Source organism: Opisthocomus hoazin, chromosome 3, assembly GCF_030867145.1.
Source record: "Opisthocomus hoazin isolate bOpiHoa1 chromosome 3, bOpiHoa1.hap1, whole genome shotgun sequence".
In the NCBI taxonomy this organism is placed as follows: domain Eukaryota; kingdom Metazoa; phylum Chordata; class Aves; order Opisthocomiformes; family Opisthocomidae; genus Opisthocomus; species Opisthocomus hoazin.
The window spans coordinates 33,288,426-33,310,298 of NC_134416.1; the positions used below are offsets into that span (position 1 = coordinate 33,288,426).

At 35.7% G+C, this 21,873-nt stretch overlaps 1 long non-coding RNA gene across 1 annotated transcript in view; it reads left to right on the forward strand.

The window, feature by feature from the left end:
- The first annotated feature begins 242 nt into the window (after positions 1 to 242).
- The window catches only part of LOC142360732 (uncharacterized), a 99,522-nt gene continuing 77,891 nt past the window's right edge, over positions 243 to 21,873 (forward strand). The window contains exon 1 of the long non-coding RNA XR_012763318.1: positions 243 to 356. This is a non-coding gene — a long non-coding RNA (uncharacterized LOC142360732). The remainder of the gene's footprint in view (positions 357 to 21,873) is intronic.

Sequence of the window (21,873 nt, forward strand, 5' to 3'; positions counted from 1 at the left end):
TACTGGCTTACCACCCCTAATCCTGAAGGACTAGAACACCAATGTTTCTAAATATTATTTTTTTAAGTGAGGTGGTGTTTATGTGTGTTTTGTTATTTCTACTACATGGATTTATTAAATACTAAGCCAAAAAAATCTATATATTTCTCCCTTATTTGTGAGAAACTGACTTTATTTTTAATCTGTGTTATTAGTATCCTTATCCTTCACCTTATATGCTTCTTTTATTTTACCAACTTCGTAGTCCCTCCTTCCAGTTACTGAAAGCAGCTTCATGACCCAGGGTTGCAGACTGCCTGAGCTCTTTCTCCTTGTAGCAGGACTGAAGAAAACGTGGAAAACCCTACTGCACACTGGTAAGAAACCTCACTTGAACTTATAAGTGTTTTTTGTGTACTCACTGCTACCCAAAGCACGGTCTAATCTGAATAAGCTTTTGTACGCCTAAAAGCTTGTCCTTTCCCCATCCACCCCAAGACTGTGTCATTTCATCTAGTAAGAGACAGCTCTTTAACCACTATATGTGCAATTATGCAAATCTTGTTCTTCAATACCTATACATGCAAGAGTGAACATTGTGTTCCTTCTCCACACTTACCTGATCTGCCTTTGCAGATTAGCACGGACAACAAAATAATAGTGAAATCACAATCGAGTGTCTGAGTATTGTGCTTGAAGAGAAGCAAGGGTGAGTTCATACTAATTACTTCTTGATCATTATTATGTGATTCTTTTTTGAAAGATGTATATAAAACTAAAATATTTAAATTTCCTGTCAGGACTTGTTTTCTTGTACCAGGAGGAGGATTAAGATGCTTTGAACCTACCTACTCACTCCATGCACATTGAATTTGTTAGGATGCTAAGAAAGAGGCAGAACATAAGAACACTGTACATAGTAACAAAGATTTTATTTGAAAACCTTTCTTTTTGTTCAATAGGTATATCAACTTTTTCCTTAGGTGGAGAAATTTCTTGTATGAAATGTGAAAAAGTAAATACAGCCATGGTTAAAGGGAGGTTAAAACCAATAGCTTCTCTGAGAAAGCATGATCTCTGCAATGTTACAACATGCTGGGTATCTTTTAGTATACTTACAATGAAAGTGTTTGTTCCGAAAAGAGTGCAATGCCCCAACAAGACATTAGAGTTTTCCCATCAATTACCAAAAATTCATCTAGTTCATTTCAGTCTTACTTTTGTTACGTTTTTTCCTTTCTCAGCATCAAACTGATTCAAAATAATTGCAAATCTAATTCAAGTGAGTGGATCACAAAGGTGTAAATCTTCTATCAACATTCAACTTCATTGAAACTACATATGCTAATGCTAAGTGAAATTAATAATATGAATGGTATTTTCCAGTCTTTGTTCTGAATACTCTGAGATAGTATCAATATAATTTATTAAATTAACATAAGGAGTAATTTTAAGTATTTAAAACTTGCATAAAACCATATTTTAAAGTATATTAGAGCATTTAGGTTATTATTATCCTAGATACTTTAGTTACGCTCCTCAGGTGTAACTAGGTCAAGGACTGTAAATGCTGTGTCAGTTGATATCTCATAAAGATTGTAAAGGCAATAGTTCTAAATAATATATAAGCAATTATATAAACAGTACAAAAAATAGGATTTTTAAAGCAAGGCATCGGGATTTCTGGGCTGAAAGCCTACAATATTTTACACAATATTTTAAAACTTCTTTAAAAAATGAATGTTTCATGGCTTTCTAACTGCCTTGTCAGTCGTGAATTACAACAGAATTTAGCTGCATTTAGAGACAAGAATACTTGACCAGAGGGTCTCTATCTCCTTCTGTCACTTTTTTCCAGAATACCATTGGCACATATACTCCATCTACCTAAAGAGTTATATTTAGGAATTAGACTGAGTGAACAGTACTGCAGGCAAAAGAGAATTCCTACAATGATTTTTATATATATAAGTTGGTGGATTTAAAAAAAAAAAAAAGATTTGTGTGTGTATATATATATATATATATACACACACACACTCAGTTTATAATAGAGGACAATATTTCATACAAGCTAATTAAAAAATATTTTCCCTGTCAGTTAACCAAGCAAATATTTCTCAGAGTTGAAAGGCAACTTTCCATATTTTATCATTTACTTCATTAGCAATATAAAAAAGCTTGTCACATTTAAAATACAATTAGAATAAAGGAAAACTGTATTTATTTTTGTAAGGTGTTATTAATTTCATTTTTATATTCTTAGGGGTTTGCTCTTTGCAACACTGTGGGCACCTTTAAACTGACTTTTGTGTGTATTAGATCAGACCTTCAATCTCTGAAAGAATATTACTGTACCACAGCTAGATAATAGTTCTCTTTTTAAGCATCTTCTACATAATAAATGACACAAGTTCAATCAAAGCTATGTCTTTTGGCAACTTATACAACAGTTACTAGCTGTTTCATCTCTAACTTGAGGCTGAAATCTATGCCTTAAGCCAAGATAAAAGCTTGGCAAAAAATGGGAGCCTGATAAAAAAAAAAAAAAAAAACAAAAACAAAAAAAAAAAAAAACCTAAAAAAACCCAAAAAGCTGAATATACCCTTGAGTCCTGAATAACAGACAAACGCTTCTACAATGATATCTGAATCCTCAGACTATTAGTTATTGTTCTCTTATTTCTTAAAGGAGGTGTGAACTGAATACATCTGCTGATCCTTAATGGCACATGCTCTTACTATTACAGAGTAAAAACCTGCAGTAATTAAAAACTGAGGGCTCAATTTACTGGGGCAGCACAGGTGTCCAGTGTCTTCTGAGACTCCCGAAAGTATACAGCTTGGGTTCTAGCTGCTGCTGCAAAAGTGTGCAGATCTCTTGGAGGCTTGTGCCTTATCTGTTCATCCTCTATGGTCAGCTCAGAAACTCTAAAATATCTCACATAGCACTCCCTACCTGTGATTAGGTAAGTGAATTTCTCCCTGTATTTCATTACTATTTCTGCTTTCAGTTTCAGAAAAAGAAAGAATTGGTTTTGAAGCACTATGGAGAAGAATATTTGATCAGGTTTATAACTTGGATCAGTGGCACTGAAAGATAGAAGCATTCTGAGTGCATTTAACACATTTGAATAGTTCTACAGAGACATCAGATTCATTGCAGCAAACTAACCTCTGCTCCTGTTGGGTCTCTCAGATAATTTCTTAGGGTTAGATCAGTGAAACAGTGTTTTGAAATAGTATGTTGTGGAACTCTTACATGGCTCAACTTTAAAATAGCCCAAACTTAGCAGATAGGATTTTCTTTAGTATAACCGCCAGTTTAAAATTAATTTCAAACAGAAAAATCAAAATGGAGTCTGCTACTACTTTACACAACATTCCTACTGAAGTAAAATGATGAGGTCTTCTCACATTCCTTCTCTGTAGAACCACATTTGAAAATACACTTTATATAATACAGAAATCCAGTGAGACACAGAGCATTGGAAATTTATATTTGTGTTCCTTCCATGGAAGTCAAAGAATCATATTTTTAGATATCCCAGCTATACTAATAGTAGAAGCCATTAAACTTCTGTGCTTACTGAATAAAGAAGCAAATTAGACATATTTTCTTTCAGGGAACTGATTTACAGCAGTTGTTTCATGACAGAAATAGAAAATAAGAATTCAAAATCACTGAAGTTACTGGAAGGCTAATAAATCACAATTATAAGCTGACTGATTGATGGTTTAATACTTTTTGCATCAAAGGATATTTTTGGAACATATTCGAGTTAATAAACATGATCAGCCATTGTGATGTGTTGGACAGAATAGTTCTGGCAAGAAATGAGTCATGTAAAGAAGAGTGCTGCTAGAAAGAGAGATGTCATCTGTCTTTCTATGTGCCCAAACTGAGTACTGTAGAGACCTATACAAAGGGGAAAATAGTATACAGAGGAATAAGCTAATAAAAATTAAAATACAAGTATTAATTGATATTACTCAAAACCAATAACAGCTATAAAAGCTTAGAATAACACATTTTTAAAAAGTATGCTAAGCCTTTTTACATAATGTTGCACTACCCAGTTCACTTGTTATTCCATCCTGATAGGGCGGTAGTCAAGTTTTCAGCTTTTTTTTCTTTCCCTCTAGGTGCTCTTCAGCTCCCGTACCCAGTCATCCTTTCTGAATGACAAGATCTAGTTTAACGTGTTTTTTTCACAAACTCCTTCTATTTTGACCTTCAGGACAAAAAAAACATAAAAGACCCTCCTTTCATTCATTAAGAACTGTCCTAAGAGAGTCTGTTTCCCTAAATAAGCTGGCAGTCATCTCTTTCATTCAACTACTTTGTAAACAACCTTTTGTCTACTAGAAGAATGAGATGTCCCTCTCTTTGATGAATGCTTAGCATTACCCAGTAAGGAGCATATCATTCATTCTTATCTTACATCATGACTACAATAGTTTTTACATTTAAAACATGCTACAAACACCTAAACAGTTTAGTATTCAGTTGTGTATAACTGGCTTTTACCTGAGAGTAGGTACAGCAGCAATCAGCCGCCTTGAAGTAGTAACATTTAAGAGTTTTCTTCAAGCTCTTTGAAGTGGAACAGAACCACACTGATCCTAAACATTTGTGTAGGTTTAGTAAATATTTCCTCTGTCATTATCGATCTAACAAAGAAGGCATTCTTAGAGTTAAAAAAACCCCTACCACCAGACAAAAAACTTGAAAGAACAAAACACTTAAATTTTTATCTTATCCTTTTAAGGAAGAAGGTTCTATTAGACTTTATTCTTCCATTCAAATTTCTATTAAAATATTCTTTCTGAGTTCAGAATTTCCACAGTATGAGTTGCAGTTAAGATTCAAATTTTCCTAATATTAAAATAATTTTTGATATTAATTTGTTTTCTCTTTTCTTGATGTTAGGTTTGGATTTTTTCTAATGTCATTAGACTTAATGAATAGGGTTGAAGTGTATTAACTGAGATTTTATTGTGCAAAAATTTCCACTTAGGTAAACTTCTGATTTGCACTTTTAGGAAAAAAAATACATAAGAAGGGAGAGCTGTTCAGCATACACTTTTATTAAACTCCTACACTATTCTTTAGACTGAAACATTAGATATCACTTTGCCATGTAGGAAATAAGGCTACCTGGTGCATAAACTTGACTAAATGTACAAGTGATTGCCTGACTAGACTTAAACTAACTGTTATCACAGACACAGCACTTTCTAATTTTTGGATTTTATGCTCTCTGTGAAGGAGCTCAGTGGAAAAGGCCATGAAGGTCCTGGTAGGCATGAAGTTGGGCGTGAGGCAGCACTACACCCCAGTAGCAGTGAAGGCCCGCAATATCCTGGGCTGTATGAACACAGTTGAGGAAAGTGATTATCTCCATTTATGGTGCATTCATTAGGGCATATCTAAAATACTGCATCCAGTTTTGGGCCCCCAAGACAGGAAAGGCAGTGATAAACTGGAGTGAGTTCAGAAGAGAGCCCCTGAGATGCTCAGAGGGCTGGAGCATTTGCCTTGTGAGCAGAGGCTGGAGGTGCTTGGCTTATTCAATCGGAAGAAGCGATGGCTTGGTGGGAGAGAGGGGAAGGGGATTCTCAGCATTCCCCAACGCTTACAGGGAAGTGACTGAACAGTTGGAGCCAGGCTCTTCACAGCAGTGCATAGCAGGAGGATAAAACTGAAAGTAGAGAGGGTCAGAACAGAGACGAAGAGACCCTTTCCCCTTGGGGGACAGGACTGGACAGGAGCACAGGTTCCCAGCAAGGCTGTCTGGGCTCCATCCTTGGAGATTTCCAAGCCCTGACAGAGCATAGCTCTAAGCAGCCTGGTCTGAGCTCACAGCTGGCCCTGCTTAAGGGGGAGGCTGAACTGGAGACCTTCTGGCCTCCTTTCGCACCTGTGTCACCCTGTGATCTTATCATCTTACAATAGCGCTGGCAACTAAGAAGACCAAGGGAAAAATTGATTCTTTAAAGATGGGTAGTATTTCGAGAATGCATTGCGTCTAAATAAAGTATTACTAGACTATGAATTCTATATCATGATGTTATGATGGCAAAATTATAAACAACCAAAACAGGGTCATGTAATGAAGACTGACAAAATTTAGGAATACACAGAGCTATATAATATTCCTGTAAGGAAATACTAATATAGAGTTTTCCTGTATTTTCTGTTAGATTTAAATCAGTTGTTCTTGATTAAGAACACTCTAATTCTTTACCTGTTAATGCCTCCACTGGAAGGATGTCCTTACTATTGCAGATGTACGTTCCATTTCAAATGGAATAATCAAGGATCAAGCTACATACTGGAACATACCTTCATAAATCTCTCTCATTCAGGTTACTCTGGCAATATATTTAATCATAATACTGGATTTAATAAAAGCAATATATTTTAATCTCAAAATTTATTGTTTGTATAGTAAAAATAACATGAAAGTTTACTGAAAGCTCTTAAAGTTCTGAATATTTTTTAATTTATTGTTATTGGTCAGGAAATGCTTATTGGATCAAATTGCATTATCCCCAGAGTTGCTGTTCTGTTACATGCATATCTCTGAACCTAAATAAAAAACTAACAAAACTTTTATCCTATATTTGTGATGCTTTTCGTACTTTTTCATTTGTGAAATATCATAAAATTTACAAAATATACATTTCAATGTTTAATATTCCACATTCCAATACCATTTTTAAACAGCATTACTGAAAGGGCACATTTCTATTGGCAGCATTCCTCAGCTAAGTCGATAAAAATTTTGCAGCTGATCTCAGTGTGAAAAATTTCTGAACAAAAATATGATCATGGGTTATAGACCTCAAGTGAAGTCAAGTTCTACAAGTTCAAGTTCTACTTCTCAAGGATTACACTGATGCTTGCTAAAACAAACAATCAAACATGCACAAAAAGGTTCTTAATATAAAAAATTATTTGCTATTTACGAGTATTTCATATATATTTTGTACCTTTAAATTTCCAGTGAGATTTTGAAGCTTCTGTAGAATTGAGAGTGAATAGTAGGGCATTTGAATGGTATGTTAATCTGCTGACCCTCAAGTTTACTTTGCATAATAAGTAAATCACTCTCTCTAATCAAAAGCACTTTCTTGCTGAGCAACCTTATTTGTGGATTTCAGTTCCCTACTGACAATTCTTGATAATAAGAAGGGATTATTGAATTTTGATTAGCATCAGATTATACTCATTTTATCCACCAACTGACATTTCTGCTAATTGAGGATAAATGCACTAGTGAGATACCTCCCCAAAACATAGCACATATTAAAAATCTCAGCACAAGCTGAAAACTTAATTAATATTCATTGTGTTTCCTGAAAGCTACTGGTTGCTTACACCAGAGTCTTGCAGATAAAGTTGAAACTGCAGACTCTACAATATCACTATTTGGCATATTTTTTTTGAATTATTAAAAACAAGTGATATATCTAAAGTTATTAGCAAAATGTTAATGTAATGACTTTAGTCATTACAGACCTTTTTGTGATAAATTATGCTCCTGAAGAACACCAGCCAAATGCTGATTTCCCGGTCAGGAAAATTTCACAGACACTTGAAAAATGGTTACAGAGTAAGGAGTACAGAGCTACTTTTGTTTTCTGGTAGTAATCATTAGTATTGGTAAAAAAATGGACATCTTTCTTTCTTTGATTATTTTCATCAAGCCTCAGCAGAAACCTCAAGGCAATAATTATTGCAAATGATAGATTTTTTTTTGAGAAGTCACTTGCCCCAGTGCTTCATTGTCATGCTCTAAAATGGCCATTTTTTGATGTGAAATACTGTTATTCCAAAAGGTTTCAATTGCCTAAAATGCAAAGTCTTTCTTTAAAATCTTTTATACCTCACAGTTTAATAATCAGCTGCTTAGCTATTTCTCAGTTTAGATACAGAATCCAGGAACTGCAGCTTTTAGTTAATGACTACAAAAATGAAGATGAAAGGAGAGTTCTTTCCTTCCAAGGATACACAAATGGATAATCTCCAATACCTTTTTTTTGTTAAGCATAGGGCAAATGATATCAAAATGCACAACACTAACACTTCCTCATTTAACTGCAACTGTCATAAAGATAATATTGATTTAGACAAAGGAGAAAGAGGTTGAAGAAATTCTATGCCAAATTAAATACCAGTTTATTGTGTCACTGATTATGAATACAAGTATATTATTGGATTTATTTGAGCAGCTAATCTCTGGAATATGCATTTCTTAAGTAATCATTTTTTGTTTGCATTAACAATTAAAATAGAATGGAGCCCAATTGAAATATAATTAGCAATTCAAATCGGATTCATATTTATGAAAGGTACCCTGAATTTCAATTATAGATAGTTCACAGGCATGGCAGGAATTTTAAGGCTTTGGAATTTTATAACATTTTCCTTTTCATACGCTGGACACATCGAGCCACCCAATATTTTACAGTAACAAGTTTAACACTAATCAAGCTATATGATATCAAATGCATTGGAAATATCTGTTTCCATTTTCTGTACTGATTTTATTGTTGCAGTGTTAAACGATTGGCAACAAATTAAAAAAAAAGAAATTAATTTTAAAATCATAATAATACATTTTCAGCTGGCTAGGTTTATTGCAAATCCTTCATTTCATGTTGTGGCAAACATTAAAACAAAAGTTCTTATTATTCCACAAACTCAGAAATCCACTAGCACAGTGATTACGACTTTCATTTCATTAATAGTGTTTTACACTTTGTGACATTTTGTTTCAGACTTTTCCCCTGGGAATTTTGTTCAGCATGGCTTGATTGAGAAAATAGAAGGGAAAGGAATGCATATTCATGGGTATAGTAACTTAATGCGCCAAAGTCAGTACTCTGTTCAGACTGTGGCTGTCACAGTTTACTGCTTCTCTCTTTGTCTGTAGTTTTCCTCTAACAAACATTTAAGAGGAAGATATCTTTTCACACTGAAAAATATATACTAATATCATTAATATCGGTATTTTAACTCACTGAAAAACTCTAGTTCTTAAATTATAAGATCATAGATTGTTCTGTCATTTATGGGAAACACTTAGAACCTACCATTGAACACTTAGAATCTGTCCCATTGCTTTTTAATAGAGAAAGAAGTGAATAAAGTTTCAATATTGTCAATATTTGCTAGGATTCTCAGTTTAGAACCATAGACTTCTTGGAACATGAGCACAATGGAACAAAGGATTCCAGCTGTGACATTTCCTGATTAAACTACATTTTTGCTGAAAGTGGACAGAACTGGTACAAACTTAAACAAGGTGTCACACATGCTCACATTGTATATTGTTCACTACGTGCATCTAGAACCAAGCATATGGAAGGACAATAGCATTATAAAAACACCCTGTATTTATTTGATACAGCTGGCTCTACATAATATTCCTATATAATATATGAAACTGCTCTTTTGCTGTACTTCTTTGAAGTATTATTTAGTTGCAATTGTGAATCAAATTTATAACAATATAGATGTGACTTGTTTATCCTGACATACACAATGGGCAAAGTGAACAAACTCAGTAATGCTTTCAGAAGAATTTAAACTTTGTGTTTTTCCCATAATGATGCTCATTTGGAAAGAAAGAAGAAGAGAAGTGGTATTACCTTCAACCTGGGCATTTCATCAAGAAAACTGCTGAAGTTACGTTTGTCTGGATCCCTGCAAAAAAAGACTCATTATCATCAAAAAAAGAAAGCAATACTTTTTTTCCAAGTTCTAGCATCTTTTCTGCAGCTCTGTCCTGTCTAATGTGGTCTTTACAATCTGCTTCTGTTTTCTAAATAATAATCATTACGAACTCTATCAACAAAGAAATTGTTTTCCATTAACTAAAGATGCTTACAGTGCCTGCTAATATAGTCTCAAAATTATCAGAACTCATGTGAATAGCAATACCTTAATTTTCATCTGTGGTACTCAGCAAAGCTATCATTAAACACAACTGCTTGTGAAAAAATCGAATCGCAGAATCATCTAGGTTGGAAAAGACCTTTAAGATTATCGAGACCAACCATAAACCTGACACTGCCAAGTCTGCCACTAAACCATGCCCCTAAGTGCCACATCTACACATCTTTTAAATACCTCCAGAGATGGTGACTCAACAGTTCCATGGGAAGCCTGCTCCAACACTTGGCAACTCTTTTGGTGAAGAAATTTTTCCTAATATCCAATCTAAATCTCCTCTGGTACAACTTGAGGTGATTTCCTCTCATGCTAAGGGCACTGTAATGCCTTTATTGGCATTCAGTATTTCAAAAAGTAACAATTTTTAGTATCAGTATCAGAACATATCACAAAAACACATTCTCTTGCATATACAGTTATGATAAGCTTGGCTGTAATCCTACAGTTACATAAAATGGGATTGTTCTTGCTATAGAGGTTTATAGATTATTCCTATTAGAAGGGATGCCAAGGTGCAGTTGCATTCATAGAGCTGAGCTCCTTCAGGTAACACTTTCATCAGGGACATGCTTATTCTTCTCCTCAGAAACCCCAATATTGTCCAGGGGTCAGACATACTTTTTCTTCTTTTTCTTTTTCTTTTTCTTTTTCTTTTTCTTTTTCTTTTTCTTTTTCTTTTTCTTTTTCTTTTTCTTTTTCTTTTTCTTTTTCTTTTTCTTTTTCTTTTTCTTTTTCTTTTTCTATTTTTTGTCTTTTTCTTTTTCCTTTTTATAATTATCTGTTCTGTCTACCTGAAACTTTTGAATATCTAGAACCAGTTTCTCAACTGTTGTGAACAAAATTGTGCATGTATACATCTATAAAACTAGAGCATCTGTCCCTCAGTGTTTTTGAATACTATTTTATGGTTTATGATCTAATTCTGAATTAATTTTCCACTTCAACAGTATTTAAATTTTAAGTATGTGATATTAATACAAGCGAACCTTAGATAAACACAATATTACCTTACTCATATAATAGATTTTCTTTTCATAAATGTTTTATGTGGCTTAAATGTATGGTAAGTATTCAAGGAAGTTTACAATTGAATGCAGTTCTATTCATCAGTTAAACCATTTTAACTATTGTTATGCACTGCTGAAAGTTCTGTTAAAGTAAACTAAAGTCAATCCTCATTAATTTTCTCATCATCTATGCAAGAATGATATGAGATTATGTGATTTTGTAATGAAATCTCACTTATATTGCACATATATCATACACACTGAGAAAAAAAAAAGATGCAGATTAACCAAGAAAGCTAATTTTAAAATACTTTTGGACTACTATTTTTTCATAAATTACTGCACGGTGTGTCAGTGCCCAGGTGTTGGCAGGGGGAAGCTGCAGTGATGACCTCTGTGAGAGGAGGCTGGGGCTGCCCTGTGCCAGACACAGCTGGTTCCAGCTGGTTCCTGTGGACCCACCGCAGGGCACGGCTGAGCCCCTCAGCCAAATGACTGGCACCTCTGTGACAATGTATCTAAGAGAGGGTAAAAAATGCTGTGCAGCAGCTGGGAGAGAGAGGAGTGAGAGAAAAATGTGAGAGAAACAGCCCTGCGCACACCAAGGTGAGGAGAAGAAGGAGGGGGAGGAGATGCTCCAGGCGCCTAAGGAGAGGTTCCCCTGCAGCCCATAGAGAAGACCATGTTGAAGTAGGTTGTCCCGCTGCAGTCCATGGAGGTCTATGATGGAGAAGATATCCACACTGCAGCCTGTGGAGGACCCACGCCAGAGCAGGTGGACATGCCCTGAAGGAAGCTGCAGCCCATGGAGAACACATGCAGGAGCGGCAGCTGTGGAGAGGAGCCCACACTGGAGCAGCTTTGCTGGCAGGGCTTGTGACCCCACGGGGGACCCACACTGGAGCAGCCTACTCCTGGAGGACTGCACCCCATGGGAAGGACACATGCTCGAGCAGCTAGTGAAGAACTGCAGCCCGTGGAAAGGACCAATGTTGGAGAAGTTCATGAAGGACCATCTCTCATGGGAGGGACCGCACACTGGAGCAGTGAAAGAGCATTAGGAGGAAAAAGCAGCAAATTCTTATGAACTGACCAAGGCTTCATTCCCCATCCGCCTTCACTGCTCAGGGGGAGGAGGTAGAAGTGTTGGGAACAAAGGAGTGAAGGTGAGCCTGGGAAGAAGGAGGGGAAAGGTGAAAGGTGGTTTTAGTTTTGTCTTTGTTTCTTACTCTCCTACTCTATTTTTAATTGGCAATAAATTAGATTAATTTTCCTCAGGTCGAGGCAGCACTTAGCAAGCTATCTCTCTGTCCTTATCTTGACCCACGAGCTTTTTCATCTTATTTTGTCTTCCAATAAGAGGTGAAAGGGAAGGAGGATAAAAGTGGAGTATAAAAGGGGCTGGTATCATTTCAACAAGCTGTGGTCAGTACATTTCTCTGGCTATAGCTGTTGCCTCATCAACACTGTTGTTCTGCCTTCTTGTTAAACTCTTTCCTTAGCTCTTGCTGTGTCACCTTACTTTGTGCTCTTTGTGTTTGGGTGGGTGCACAATTCACAGATGAAGCAGGACTTGCCAGTGAGTAGGAGGAGACCCACATGCGCACAGATTAAGCTCTTATCCTAGGACTGATACAAAAATGGAGCCTAGGATCTGAGGGTGGGTATTATGCAGTCTTAGACCCTATGCTAATATCACAGATGTGCAAATGTGAATGTGCCCATGGATGGAGAGGGTCCATGAATGTGTCAGTAGTGAACCTTCAACCCAAGAGGGTGAGAAAGGGGTGGGACTAGGCATCTCATGCTCATGTGTGTGGGTGTTGACCTGGGTGCAGGTAAAGGCATTGCATCCCATTGTACTGCTCAGCATGTCTGGCCATCTCTGTAGGCATATATGTGTGCACACAGGCACCTGCGTCTTGGAGCTCAGCCTCGCTGCTGGCTCAGTCTAAGGTCCACAGGACCCAGCTACCCTTAATATTTTGACTAAAGACCTACTATCTATTACAAGGACAAACAACTGAAACTAGGCATCCTCAGTAGCATAACTTCAGTGTGAAATTCATTTGCTAGGCGCTGTTGTATAGACTGCGGTTCAAAACAAAAAAAAGTCTTAGTCAAAAGATCAAGTTAATTTCCTGTAAACTACTGCTTCATCGAGAAGTCAATGCTAGACTTTTTCAAGAGGTAGATTTTGGTGTTCCCATTTCTACAAATCACTGGAGCTGCCGGTTACATTAATCCTATGCAATGCGGTTGGGTTTTTTATACTGAAGGAACTCAATTCTATGGACAGCTGCCAGAAGTTAAACCAATCCTATTAAACAGAGCAAAACAAATTTATATTTTCAAGTGCTCCACAATAACTTTAATTCAACAACAAAATGTCTAAGTGAAAGAACAAAAAATTCCAGCTAGCATTGAAGGAATTTAAATATTAAAACTCATTTGAAATTATAAATAGAGGCTCCTCTGAAAAACTATGATCATGGGGATCCTGTGATAGAGCCATCAAAGGGTCTTTTTGACATAAACTGACAGCTTCTGATTAATGCTACCACACCAAATAGTTATGCTTTTCCAAACAATTAGTGAAGAGTAAGATCTTTGGCATATATATTAAACTATCTGCAGAGTGAATAAAAGACAGACTAGAAGTTGTTCATTAATTTAATGCTAACATTAGTCACAGAACATACAAAACCTGTATTAACCTACGTTACCAGATAGATGCTCCAGCAGCTTCTTCAGAGATGGTACTGTGAGAGCTCGACACCCCTGAAGTCCTGCTCACTGTGCATGTAGCAGAGCAAACCCCACCATGCATCTCTGACACGTTTTCTTAACGCTGCTCTTCTTACCCGTGGGGTTTGGCCTCAGCTGGCTGGATCTGGCTTGCAGCAACAGTTTCCTTGCTGCTACACAGGCACTTTGAAGCAAGTGAAAGCACCTAGGCTGGTTGTGGCTGGTTTGCAACCACAGATGTACGTTTACATTAAAATGCTAATAAAATGTTTTCAAATCAAACCTTGAGATTTTTTAAAAAGGTAAAATTTGCTTGTTAGAAGTTATGTAACACAAATGTCCACCTTGCTTTTTGCCTAACAAGTTTTGTACTGCAAAATATTTGTAGGCAAAATTTTCATTTTTTCTTGCTTTTTCCTTCCCTAAAATATCATTTGCATGTTATTTCAAATCGCTCACTCCAGTCATTTTTTTTGTTTTGTAACTGCTTCTGTCCATTTTATAATTTCATGCATGACATTTTCCATTACCTTTAAGTAGCCAGTGGCAGTTATTTAGAGAGTTTTTCCTTTCAGAATATTTCCATGGAAACTAGAATTAAATAGTCATTATACTGGGGAAGTCCTTTTGTTCCTTGTGCTTTTGCACACACTGAATTTGTTGGAATTTATAATTATGTGTCAGAATTTAGAATCCATGTGTGTGTGCATGCATATGTGTGTATGATGAGTTGTGATGGTGACTGATAACCTCAAAACTATCAAGATCAAGGTTTAGATAATGACTAGTTCTATACACAGACTGACATAGCAGCTCCAATCCTGCTGAAGATTGTCACCAATGTACTCAAGAAATTTGCGTGTTACAATACTAATTAAACCTGTCTTCATTTGTCCAGTGCATCCACCTACAACAGCCCTGAAGAACAAACAATTAACATAAATGCTCATGTGAAAAAGACAATGAAAATTCAAATGTACTGTGGAACAAAATCCATGTAATAAACCAGCAAAGGATACTGGGGAAAAGAAACTCCAGTATTGCTGAATATGAAAATAATTTGAAACTTAAATGTAATTTTAAACATACAAGACCTGTAAGAGAAAATATTTGCCTTTTTAAATACAGAAAACATGAAATAAAACATTTGGTTTATCTTTCATGGGGCCAAGAGAATAACAGAAATGGGACAGGTGCCAGCTGTCTCTTGTGAAGAGGGAAACATTGATAAATTTTCATGCTGAAGGAATTTGTGAAATCTGTACTTTTAGTTAGAGTGTGTTGTGAGATTCTGAAATACTAACTGTGCTCTCCAAAAATGCTTAGTACTTATTTAAGAAAAAAGATAGTAGAAACACAGGAAGCCGGAAGTTACAACAAATATGAAACACATTGGTACCACGGATGTTCCCAAAATGTAAGTGACCAAGACTAATCATAAAATTAAGGCAGCTGAAAACATTTAACTACATTAATCCTGCCTGTAAAGTACATCTCATGGTCATTAAAAGCTTGATAACATCTGCCATCATCATGTGCTACAAATAAAAAGTGTCCTAGAAATCTATTCTGAAGAACAATCAGATAAAAATATCTGATGGAGTGAAATCTGTAACCCCCATGCATTCAGCGGACACCAAAACATTATATGCTTCATAAACAAGATTTTTATTTGTGTTTTGTAGGTGTTCAAATAAAGTTCCAACCAAATCTCAGTTGGATAGATAAAGGTTTGTATCTCAGTGTGATAAAGGTTTCCCTGTTTCTGCTGTAGTACAGAAAACAGTACTCAGAATGAACAACATATAAAACCAACTTAAAAAAAAGGGGCTTTTAATTTACTTTTATTCACATCTTAACTTTAAATATGTTACAGCCAAGCATAGTGCAACACAAAGGACCAACTTAGTGTTTTGGTAACTTTTCTAGACTCCCTCCCTTACATAATGATCTCAGTTTCTTACATAAAACTCTTAGTATATTGGGAAGAAAAAATTCACAGCTGTGAATACATAAATTCAAATTACAGATCAAAATAGCGAAAGAACATCAAAAAAACCAAACAGTAAAACAGTAGGGCTATCGAAAGGTTTCCATTTTTAAGTGTTTTTAAAGAGAAAAGTAGTTTTTCCAAAACTACGCTTTTTCACAGGAACCTTTCACCACAAGTACGCATTTAACACAAAGTAAAAAATTTTACTTGAGGAACAAGAGATGCAAACCAGAATAAAAAGTCAGTTCGACTTTGTTCTGTGACCATCAGAATAGCCTCACTGCCTTGTGAAAAATGTAGTTTGTATTCGTCATGCTGTTGTCCTCTGCTTATGATAAGACTGTGCTCCTGTACCAGACATCAGATGTGAGATCAGTAAGAATTGCATATTTAAAGAATAAGTTTTCTAAATGTACCACCTATTAACATTATTGGTTGAAGATACAATAAAATTCCACAGTGCATTTTCTAATAGTAAAAAAATATATACAGTTTCAAATTGTTAGCATGGATGTAAGTTCGTCTTTAATTGAGAAAGTTTTTACGGTGTTTCAAAAAGGTTGCATACATATCTAATTAATTTAATTAATAGACTCACCCATTTTAGTGAAATTAATCATAGGAATAAAGTTAGATACTTGCTCACAAGTTTGCAACATCAGATTTCCGGTTTCAAAACACTAGGAGGACTGAGGGTACACTGCTGTGCTTTGTGTACTTCAAACACAATATACTCTCATTAAAAGCAAAAGCTCAAATCCTACAAGGCATTTACCAATATTTTGTAAACAGTGTTTTATTTTATCTGAGTTACAAAAGTACTTTTTTGGTTTGGGTTTTTTTTTCCCCCCTAGAAAACATCAGACTCCCTCAAATATTATAATTAAAACCAGTATGAAAATAAATTATGTAAAGATAAAATCCAAATGTTTTCACATTCTCAAAAAGTATCTCTGCCTTTAAAATGAAGAGAAAAGAAAATTAATGTTACTCTTTTCATAGGTCAAAAATCTATTTTCTTTGCACAGCAATCTTACCTCCTATTGTGACAAATCAGGTACTCTGATTTCAGAGAATATTATACCTCGTCATTGACTGATGTATTATCAGATATTTTATTTAGAACTCAACCATATATTTCTGATTTTGCAAAATGCAAAGTAATTTTTGTACAGAAGGAAATGTATTTAAATTAAAAATAGATGAAGAAGATATAGATATAGAGATGAAGTTTGATAACCTCGATGACACTACAAAATACCTCATTATCTTAGTTACTGTTATCTGGCACAAAATAGGAAAAGCGTTCTGTTGTTTTTTTAATGTAATTAGTATATTTAGTACTACCAGTTCCTACTGCAGAAAATATTACATGTCTATGTTATTTATCTTTTTAAATCCAGTTTCTATGGTAACTGTCATAGTTACAGTTTGTTAAAACTTTTTACAAACATTATTCTATTGGTTATTATAATCAGATACATGTCACAATACAGAATTATTGACCCATGGAAAAATACTGAACCTTGGTTCCATATCTTGTTATATACAAATTCAAATGAGATTAAGAGGTGAACTTCTATTTAAATGAAATTCCTGTAAAAGTTGCAAAGGTAAGAAGAGCTTTCAAACTGCCAGAAATCTGCCATAACATCTTATCTAGAAGAAAATTTAAAGAATTAACTTGGTCAATAAAAAAAATGTTGTTTCACTCAGGAATCTGTGATATTCATAGAGCTTTAACAGTGAGACAGAACAAAAATCCTGATAAACAAAAATGAAGCTATATTATTTACATGGATGATTGCATTAGTATGTTTAATAACCGCATCAATTTCATTTAAAAATATCAAGCATCATGCATAATTTGACATTTGTTCTTCCACAGCACTTATTTAAACTCATGATATCACTGTAGGATTGCATAGTTTGCATGGACGGGAAGTTTCAAAGCTGTTTCACGAAAACAAATGTGCATCCTAGCAGATGTAATTATGCCAGCAGGTTATATCTACAGCTGGGCTACAGGTAGATTGAAGCTGCCTGTTCAAACTAAATACCAGCACTTTATTTTCTTGTGTGGTTGGTTTTGGGGTTTTTAGTTTTTATATTTCAGTTTTGGTATTGTGCTAAAGGTTTAGGTGTGGGTTTTCTTTTCATTTTCTTTATCTATTTTATTTGTCAATATATTTTTAAAATTGTTAATAGATAAATTGCAGTTTCTCCAGATAAGCCTGGCTTCAGGCACTTTGCAGTGATTTACAGTGTATGGTCACGACCGCATCTTCCATCCACAGATAACAGATGTTATAGGTTCTGAATCACAGAATTTAAGTGAATGCTTAGAAATCATAATACATAGACTGTTTAATATGCAGAAACACACCCAAATTTTTTTCCCTGCTGGCAAATGAAAGACATTTGATCTCAGGGAAACTTCACAGTAATTTATAGGAGGTTGATGATACAGTTTGCCTGCTATACATTATGATTTGTCTGCTGAGAATATCTGTGAGATCAACTGGAGTATGCCTTTTATATATTTCGCTATAAATAGACGGGTCCAAACAAATTCTCTCTCCTTATAGGAATATATGAGTTACAGATAACTTTATATTAAAAAGCAAACAAAAAAATCCCAACGTATTAGCTGATCAGTATTAAAAACAGACCGTAAGCAATAAGCTCAGGCAGTAGTGTTTTGAATGTCTATTTCAAAGTTTTAGATCTAGGAATATCAGGACTGGAAGAGCTGAACTTGTCCTCTATCGAGTGTAAACCCTAACACCTAGTTGATTAATAAAAAAGCACATCTACAGTGGTAAACAAATAAAATTTAGAAACAAAGTCAAGGCAATTAAAATCCACTGCAAAGCACTGACATTTCTTAACTTTGAGAAGTCGCACAAAGGATTTAGTTATATGACCATTTCCTTGAAAATAACCACTAGTATATCATTCTGCAGTGTACACTACATTTACCGTTTTTCCCTGCCATTAATTTCCAACTCTGACTTCTTTTACACTATTCCCTGCTCATTTAAATTCATACAGTTTTCTCCATTGCTAAACGGTAAGAGGTGAGGTTTTTCTTTCACTTTAAACTTGGGAATCCATCTAGATCACTACTGTCCTCTTTCCTACCATATTTACTATTCTAAAGAGTTCTCATTTAAAGAAAAATTCAGCAAGAAAATGTATGTTCCTCTGAGGCACTTTTTTCGCAGGATTTCTTTAACCTCATGTTAAGTGCAAATAGAAACCTGTTCAGGATTCGAGTTTTAATATTAAATATCATTAATATTTTCAGATAGCTGAGATATTAGGAGGCTATACAGCCTATTTAATTCCTACATAAATATCTGTTGATTCAAGGTGCACTACTATATTAAAAATGTAATTACAAATCATTCATCCTTAAGCCTTTTTGTTAAAGTCAAGAACAAGAAGAGTATTTTTGTACATTAATTTATAAACACTTTGTACCACTAGGTGTTAAGCCTGGTGGAGCCCATCCAGTCCTGTCCATAGGAAAGCATTCATTTAAAAGGACATGTCTTGGTGTTCCTTCCCAGGAAGTTCAAAACCTCAGGCAAGCTTTTCATCTCTCTTTGTAGCTGTGAGAAGACAGCCATTTCTGTATTTAAAGATGAGGTTTGGTGATAACGTTTTTGAATATTAATCTCTTGCTCCAAATGCAACTCCTATCATGACAGAGATTTTATCTGGGACCTGGAAAGTTACTGAGCTTGTTCTGATGTTGATCATGAAAAGGACACCTTCTACACTGTAACTTATTGATGATTTACAGGAAAAAAATGCACATATGATAATTTCCAACGACCATGATGTAAAAGAAAAACTAAAATATTTTCACTTAATAATATGTCAGTTTATATTCCCTCTAGAACAATAACAGTTAGAAATGGGTATACATAGTTAGAATGAAAAAGTTCAAATTAGGTAAAGAAATATTTTAAAAGTATACCATCAGAAATGACACAACAGCAAGAAATCAGTAGCTGTAACAGCAAGAAATAGCAACGAACACTTTAAAATAATGATCAGAGTTAATTAATGCTGAATGAGAATCCTCCAGAAATACTCCTGACATTCACAATGATACTAAATGAGTTCATCATTGCTTTTATGAAATCAGCATTAAGCCACTGAACTAGGAGTAAAAACAATTATGTGCAGTATGATATTTTTGTTCCTCATTTTGTATCTATTTTGTCTTCCCACAACTTCAGTCCTCCAAACAAATTCATGAGTACATGAGTGCATATTATTCTTATGCATAATTCCATGGAGTGAAATTTATGGGAATTCAAGGAGAATGTATTAGCAATGAGCCATTTGCAAATCAATTCTGCCGTCTTACTCTTTATTTTGTCTATATTTGTAGTTCCTGCTAAGACATCTAATCTTGGAATTATTTCCCTTCCTTGCAGATGGAAATTGCGCATGACTAATTTGCAGTAAGCTAGAATTAATATAGGTAGGCTGAGTCAGACTAGGGAACAAGTCAGTGAGAAAAGCTGTAAGTATCATTGTTCTTCCCTGGTGATTGTCTAGGTTGTCTTCTGATGTCCCTTCCATCTTAAGGAACTTGAAGTCACACGAATGTAAATCCAAACCAATGTATCTGATACTTAGGATACAGAGAGAGAAAAATACATGGATGTAGGTAGGAAAAAAAGTGTATTCAGTAAGAAATAATTCAGGGAGGACAAATAACCTTTGAAGAAAAAGGGCAAAGATGCCAGGTGTCCACCACACTGCTCTATCACTCCCCTGCTCAGCAGGAGAGAGGGGGGAGAAAATAAGATTAAAAAACCCACATGGGTCAAAATAAAGGCAGTTAATAAAGACAAAGCAAAGGCCACACGTGGAAGCAAAGGAAAACAAAAATATTTATTCTCTACTTCCCATGAGTAGGCAATCTCCAGCCACTACCTATGAAGTAGGACCTCACTATGCATAACAGTTGCTCCAGAAGACAAAAATGATGAATGCCCCCCTTCCCTCTCCTGCTTTCTATTAGTTTTTATGAACACAGCGTCATATGGTATGAAATATCTCCTTGGTCGTTTTCGGTCAGTTGTCCTGGCTATGTCTCCTCCCAAGCTCTGGCCCACTCCCAGCCTACTGGCCTTTGGGGGTGAGGGGGAAGCTGGAGAGACCACCTTGATGCTGTGGGAGCACTGCTCAGCAGTAGCCAAAACACTGGTGTGTCAGCATCACCTTTCTAGCTACAAACAGCACTATGAGGGCTACTATGGGGAAAGATAACACCATCCTAGCAAGACCTAATATAGCTTTACATCGTCTGTCCTGGCCCCCTTTCAGTACTTAAAGTGGGCTTATAGGACAGGTGGGGACAGACTTTTTAGAAGGGCCTGTTGTGATAGATCAAAGGGTAATGGTTTTAAAGTAAAAGAAGGTAGACTCAGGCTATACATAAGGAAGAAATATTTTAGAATGAGGGTGGTGAAACACTGGAACATATTGCCCAGAGAGGTGGTAGATGCGCCATCCATGGCAATGTTCGAGGTCAGGATGGATGGGGCTCTGCGCAGCATGATCAAATTGAAGATGTCCCTGCTCATTGCTAGGAGGTGGTTGAACTAGATGACCTTTAAAGATCCCTTCCAACCCAAACTATTCCACGATTCTATGATTTTATGATGTCATGACCAAAGCCAACAGGTTATATAAATTGTAAAAATGGATATGTGAGTAGCCTTCATTTTCCTTATAAGGAATCAAGATCTGTAACGCGGGGTCCTACTCATGCCCTCAGCTGAGAGCCAGCTTTATTGCTGGTAATAAAAAAGGAATTTGAGCTAGTGCTTACGTCTGCTACCTTCTGTCCAGCACCCACACACAAACTAAAAGAAACAAAAAATGCAAGAAATCCATTTTGGTAACAATGGAGTGACCCAGGTGGGCGTCTGCCTGTTCCCAACCTGTGGAGCACGGCTACCGCACATGACACAGCCAGTTCTGGGTGAGTTCACCCGATTGCCCTTGCGGGATACGAATTTCCTGGGAAGGTACTAAAGCCAGGGGCAGCATCAGTCATAAGGGGTTCAATAGGTAAGGTAAAACAGGATTTGCCACTGGTGGAAATTCTGGGAAACCAGAAAGAAATTGAGGGTTCTTTAGGACTCAGT